Source organism: Pteropus medius, unplaced genomic scaffold (genome assembly GCF_902729225.1).
Source record: "Pteropus medius unplaced genomic scaffold, Ma_sr-lr_union100, whole genome shotgun sequence".
Taxonomy (NCBI): domain Eukaryota; kingdom Metazoa; phylum Chordata; class Mammalia; order Chiroptera; family Pteropodidae; genus Pteropus; species Pteropus medius.
In genome coordinates this window covers 512,038-519,563 of record NW_024349796.1, presented here as the reverse complement: position 1 = coordinate 519,563, position 7,526 = coordinate 512,038, and the positions used below count along the sequence as shown (strand labels likewise).

The following is a 7,526-nucleotide window of genomic DNA, read 5'->3' as shown; positions in this document are numbered from 1 at the left end:
AATTTGTATATATATGATGTAACTTTAGTGTAACTACATTAAATGTCAATTCAATGCCACTAACAAGAAATTAATTCTTAATTCAACATAACTTATCTGGGCTATAAAGGATAATAGAACAAGATGACAAGATGGTTAGCTGAATCCCTGTGCTGTGTTTTAATGAACTGAGATAATTTAAATAATGTAGACAAAATCATGTTGACAGAAGTAAATATCACTTCACAAAGTATGTGGTCTTTTAACATTTTGTTGGGATTTCTATTCCATCAATTATCATGTTGTATTGTAATTATCGATTTATCACTTATTTCATTAATCTATAAGGCTAGCCAATACTGAGTCTCCTATACAATATTTGGTGCGTAGTTATTATCATTAAGTATTTGCTGAATGAATTAATTAATAAGTAAGTAAAGTAAGTTAGTTCTTGACTAAAAATTACATTTCTGGCATCTAAACATCAGATGATATAAAGATAGCTGCTCCTAGTGACTCCAGTACTTCCTCCAATGATAACCACAGGAGAGAGTGCAAGAATCATTGTCATTACAACCACAAATGAAAAGCAATGACATGCACACTGCATGTCTTCACTGCAATGGTTTCAAACATCACTCTCAGAACAGCAAAGTATTAGGACTGGCTCATGGTTACCCAGGTCTTGGTTTACCAAAAAAAAAAAAAATTCTCTCTTGGGACCTGGATATCAACACATATGGGAAAAAAGTATATCTGGAATTGGGGTTTGCTCAGATAAGACATAACAGAGCTGACTATTCACCAGCATCACCCAAGTTCGAGCATTTACTTTTGCTGTACCTAAGCGATAGATAACAGTTCATTTAAGTTGAACTGTTCTTCAAAGGAGCATGGACGTACACTCCCCAGACCATCCCAGAGTGTAGACAGTGAACCTGAGAACTATGCAGTTATAAAGCTTCAAAACTCCTTAGAGAGGGATGACCACGTGTCCTAGTTTCCTCAGGATAGCCCCAGCTTATGCCTGTCATCTTGCTGTAATTATTCACTTTCACTCTGGGAAGTAGATTATACAATCAACCCACTCAGGAATTATCTAATGCTCATTTTACAGATGAGAATCTTGTGGCCTGGACAAGTGAAGAGATTTGTCCAAAGTTCCACAGCTAATATAGTCAGTGGCACATTAACTGGCATTTCTTAATTGAGAAGAATGCTTTTCATTCCAAATGGTAGTATAACCTTTTCTTTCTGCAGAAATCTCAGCGGAAAACTTTTATTTTCCTATTATAAAATTCTAAAACTACTCATGTAAAAACTTAAGGAAAACACTTCAAAAAGAGAATTTCATTTTCCTAAAGCTTGGACTATAGAAGGATTTCTTCATTTGTGAAGGAAATGCATATATCTGAGTGGAAACATTCAGATTTAACCATGATATTGGCCTCATCTCCTGTAAACCCTCAACCATGGTCATCGTAAGTGTGGTGAACTTTGGCTTGGTGGGCTCTATAGGATGGAGCCTGTCCCAGCACAGGGGTGGGGATGACTGTTCCGGCAATAACATTTGATGTATCTGTGTTAGTGTATCAGATGCTTATGGACATTTGTTAAAAATATATTTGTTGTTAAAAACTATCCATTCACTTGCTAAATAATATTTTGAGCCCAAAACAACTTAGTACAGTGGTCAAATTTTGGAGATAAGAGAAAGTTTTCAGTAATCCTAAGCAAAACTGATCAAAAGGTATTGGATCATTTCATGAACACACAAAGTTAGTGATATTTGTGTAGCCCTTATGTCAGAGGACATTATGTGGCTGGCAGATTTTCTTAGATCAAGGTTTACAAAAGAATATGAGATATCTCTCAACTGGAAGGTCCAGTTGGCTACATCAATTACCTAGCTTTTAAACATAGCAAATCCATAGGCCTAAAGGAAATTTTAAAATAATAATAAAACTCAATAAATATGTATCATGCAAAGGCCCAAACACTGGGCCTCTTATTCCCAATGCCTTCCCTGCCCTGATTTTGCCTGTGATCTTATCCAGTAGTGTTCATCACTCTAGAATCAGGAGACCAGGACTTCACTTCCGTTACAGTTTAATTGCCTCTGAATACATAGCTACTCCCTGAAGTTTCTTACCCACTTGAAGACTTCTCTTTTCTTTCTTTCTCTTTTTTCTTTTTCTTTCTTTCTTTTTTTTTTCTTTTTTCTTTTTAGGCAAAGCAACCCTTAGTTGACCTCACAGATTTCAAGGACCTTGCCAGCTTACAATCCCTTATTTTTTTATTTTTTACACCTACAGCACCTGGTCTTCCTAGGTGGTCTCCCATCCAAGTACTAACCAGACTCGACCCTGCTTAGCTTCTAAGATCAGACGGGATCGGGCTTGTTCAGGGTGGCATGGCTGTAGACAATACTTCTCTTTTCTGAATCTCTTGTCTGGCTCATCTACAGAAAAGTCTGTGGCACAGACTCTGCCCTTAGACTAAGTAGATGAAAACTCACTCCCAAACTAGGAGGTTTCAATTTCTCAACAATAGAATCTATGTGTTCTTTATAAAAATTTCCTAATTCGAGGTGTTGATGGGGCCGTACTCCCATGGAAGCCTCTCAGACTCCTCTCTCAGATTCTAGTGGTCCCAGGCATTCCTGGGCTATTGCAGCAGAACTCCAGTCTCTGCTTCTATCTTCACATAGCTGTATTTCTTCTATGTCTATATCTGGTTCCAAATTTCCCTCTTCTTATAAGGATAAGAGTCATATTGGATTAAGGGCCCACACTAATAACCTCATTTTACCTTGACCTCATCTGCAAAGACCCTATTTCAAAATAAGGTCACATTCACAGGTACCCGAGATTAGGACTTCCAAATATCTTATTAGGAGAGTTCTGATCAAGATGATGAAGTAGGCAAACATTGTACTCACCTCCTCCCATGACCACATTAAAATTACAGCTAAATTATAGAACAATCAACCTGGAGAACCACCCAAAGACCCAACTGAACAGAATTCCTACAACTAAGGATATAAAGAAGAAGGTATGTCAAGACTGGTAGAAGAGGTAGAGACACAAAACAGTTTTGGCCCCAAACCACATGTGGCAGTTGACAATTGGGAGGACTATTTCAGCTGCAGAGGTCAGCCCTGAGGAGCAAGGAGTCTCAGCCCCACACCGGGCTCCCAAGCCCAGAGCACCAGTGCTGGGAAGAGGAGCCCCCACAGCATCTAGCTATGAAAATCAGAGGGGATTCCTTACATCCCCGTAAGTCGGAAGTCTACTGGAAACTCAAATATCCTCTTAAAGGGCCCACAGAGAGACTCGCTCACTTGCAGGCACTCACCGTGGGCTCCAGCAGAAGGACAACAACTCAGGAGGTGCCAGAGACATACAGAGAGAAACCGAGTTGTGTGGCTTCAGGGTGAGGGCTGAAGTGACAGCTGCTATTGTCCCTGTATTGAACCTTTCTCGGATACAACCTAATCTGAACCTGCACTAGCCTGGTGAACTCCACACCTCGATCATGATGACTATTGAGACCCTGCTCCACCCCAATCATGAACAAAGAGAGGCTTTGGGGCCAGCAAGCAGCCAGCCTTGACCCAAGCTGCAGTCACTCTTTAAAAACTCTCAAAGGTCCACAGGCCCCATGTGGGCAACAGCTGGCCTTGGTGCGCCCTGTGCCTTTTGCTGCATGGTTCTAGACTGGCGCCATATCTGAATGTACATTAACCCGGCAAACACCACTTGCCCCACCCTCATGACTCTCTGAGAAACCAACACACCAAACTCAAACACTGATGGAGGCATTTTGGGGGCTGGGTAACCATCCCCACCTGAGATCACAACAGTAGGTTCCTTCAGCAGCAACCAACAGGCTTCAGCTCATGTAACTTGGGAGACATTTTCGGTGGTGGGCAACCAGCTGCAGCCTGAGCTATCGTATTTCTTGAACAAATCTCAGGGGTCTGTGGACCTGAGACTAGCAGTGGCTGGTTTGGGAGTGATTCAAGACTTTCACGAGAGGCCACAAGTACAGCACTGGCACCAAATCTGAATCTACACTAACCTGGGGAATGCCACCGGCCTCACCCTGGTGATACCCCAGGACCATGCCTCACCCTACTTGTGTACCACCTGAGGCTCTTTTATTTACTGAGTTTTATGGGAGCCAGCAGGAGGTGGCAGGACTTGGAGTGCCCTGTGCTTTTGCTGAGCTGCCCCAGGCTCAGTACTGGTGCCACCCAGCCTCAGTGACAACGTGGTGTCTCCTACACACTTCCAGAACCAATATAGGCAGCTACCAATCATGGATCAGTATGTAGCTCCTACCAGGTAGCCTCAGGCTGGTCATAGGTAGGAGATGAACTTGGCCTACACTGAAGCCCTTCCCAAGAGGTCACAGAACCAACACACCTGGAGACTGGCTTTGGACCAAAACAGAGCACTCCCCAATTAGCCTCATAAGTGGCACACACAAAGGGAGATCTCCACAGGCACCAGGGCCTTCTACCACAAATTCAACTCCATGTAGTGAGCCCCTACACAGCAGCTCATATGCTCTGGTTGTGGGCAATCTTTACAGAGAAGCAGCCTAAGGGTCATTTCAATTCACTGATGTACCAACACCAATCGAGGCTCAACTACAACAAGAGGTCACACACAACACACACAAGCAACACTCCTGGAGCACCTAGCTCAAGTAATCAGGGACACTATGCCATTGGGCCCCACAGGATACTTACTACATAAGGCCACCCGGTTGAGACTGGGAGTCATAGCAGATATACCTGATACACAGAAACAAACATAGAGGCAGCCAAAATGAGGAGACAAAGAAACAGGTCCAAAATGAAAGAACAGGAGAAAACTCCAGGAGGGAAAAAGAAACTAATTGGAAGCAAGCTATCTACCAGATAAAAGCTTAAAACACTGGTTATAAGAATGCTCAAGGAACTTAGTGAGACCTTTAACAAAGAGATGGTAAGCATAAAAAATAACCAGTCACAAATGAAAAAGACAATAACTGAAATAAAGAGTACAGCAGAAATAATCAACAGCAAATTAGATAAAGAAGAGAATCGAATCAGCAACTTGGAAGACAAGTTAGCAGAAAACACACAAAACAGCAAATAATAATAATAATAATAATAATAATAATAATAAAAATAAGAATAAGTTAAGGGACCTCTGAGATGACATCAAGTAAACCAACATTTGCATCATAGGGATACTAGAAGGAGAAAAGGAAAAGCAAGATATTGAGGACCTATTTGAAGAAATAATGACAGAAAACTTCCCTAATTTGGTGAAGGAAATAGACATACAAACCTAGGAAGTGCAGCATCCCAAACAAGATGAACCGAAAAAGGTTCACACCAAGACATGTCATAATTAAAATGCCAAAAGGTTAAAGACCAAGGGACAATCTTAAAAGCAGCAAGAGAAAGGCAGTTGGTTATCTGCAAGGGAGCTCTCATAAAACTCAGCTGATTTCTCAACAGAAACTTTGCAGGCATGAAGATACTGGTAAGAAATACTCAAAGTGATGAAAAGTACAGACCTACAATCAAGACTACTGTACCCATTAAGGCTATCAATTAAAATTGAAGGAGAGATAAAGAGCTTCCCAGACAAGAAAAAGTTAAAGGAGTTTAACTTTAACAGCAGTATTATAAGAAATATTAAAGAGACCTCCTAAAAAAAAAAGGATAAAAAGAACATAAATATAAATAATATCATAGCAATAACTACATACCTATCAATAATCACTTTAAATGTAAATGGATTAAATGTTCCAATAAAAAGAAATAAAGTAGCTGAATGGATTAAAAAAAAAAAACAATACCTATATATACATGCTGTCTACAAGAGACCCACTTCAGATTGAAAGACAGACTGAAAGTAAAGGGATGAAAAAAGATATTTCATGTAAGTGAAAATGAAAAAACTACTGGATTAGCAATGCTTATATCAGACAAAATTGACTTTAAAACAAAGGCTATGATAAAGACAAAGAAAAATATTTAATAATGACAAAGGGAATAACCCAAGAGGATATAAACCTTGTAAATATTTATGCACCCAACATAAGAACACCTACATATATAAAACAAATATTGAGGGACTGTAAGAGAGAACCAAATGGTAATAAGTCATACTAGAAAATTTTAACACCCTGTTGACATCAATAGATAAATCTTCCAGACAGAAAATCAACAAGGAAACAGCGGCCTTAAATGACACGTTAAAACAGATGGAATTCATTAATATTTTTAGAGCATTTCATCTCAAAGCAGCAGAATATACATTCACTTTAAGTGCACATGGAACATTTTCCAAAATAGACCACATGTTAGGCCACAAAACAAGTCTCAATAAATTTAAGAAGGAAATTACATCAAGCGTCTTCTCTCTGAACACAATCGTATGAAACTAGAAATCAATGACAAGAAAAAGACTGAAAGATGCACAAACACATGGAGACTGAATGACATGCTGCTAAACAATAATGGGTTGATAGAGAGATCAAGGAAAAAAATCAAAAGATATCTCAAGACAAATGAAAATGAAAATATAATGGCTCAAAATCTATAGGACACAGCAAAAACAGTCCTAAGAGGGAAATTTATAGCAACAAAGGCCTACCTCAAGAAACAAAAAAATAAAATAAACAATCTAACCTAACACCTAAAGAAACTAGAAAAAGAGCAGCAAACAAAGCCCAATATGAGTAGAAGGAAGGTAATAATAAAGATCAGAGCAGAAAAAACAAAATCGAGTCAAACAAAACAATACAAAAAAAAGATCAATAAAATCAAGAGTTCATTCTTAGAAAAGATATACAAGACGGATAAAAATTTATCCAGACTCATCAAGAAAAAAGAGAGAGGACCCAAATCAATAAAATCAGAGAAAAAGGAGAAGTCACAATTGATATCACAGATATAAAAAGTATTTTAAAAAAATACTGCAAACAATTATATGCCAACAAATTGGACAATCTAAAAGAAATAAATAAATTCCTAGAAATTTACAATCTTTCAAGCCTGAATCAAAAAGAAACAGAAAACATAAACAAACTCATTACTACAAACAAAGCTGTATCACTTATCAAAACAAAAGTCCTGGGCCAAATAGCTTCATACGTAATTTTTACCAAACATTCAAAGAAAAATTAACACCTGTTCTTCTCAAATCATTTCAAAAAATTCAAGAGGAGGGAAGGCTCTCAAACTCATTTTACAAGGCCAAAATTACCCTGTATTCAAAACCTGACATAGATATTACAATAAAGAAAATTATAGACCAATATCCCTGATGAATATACATGAAAAAATTCTCAACAAAATATTAGTAAACCAAATTCAACAATACATTAAAAATATCATACACCATGATCAATTGGAATTTATTTCTGGGATGCAAGTTTGGTTCAATATCCACATATCAATGAAGATGATACACCACATAAACAAAATGAAGGATAAAAATCATATGATTTTTTCAACAGATGCAGAAAAAACACTTGAC

General features: G+C 38.4%; 1 pseudogene; it reads right to left on the bottom strand.

Annotated features, from left to right (window-relative positions):
• Positions 1-2,285: 2,285 nt before the first annotated feature.
• Positions 2,286-2,404, bottom strand: LOC120619344 (uncharacterized; annotated as a pseudogene).
• Between the last annotated feature and the right edge of the window lie 5,122 nt (positions 2,405-7,526).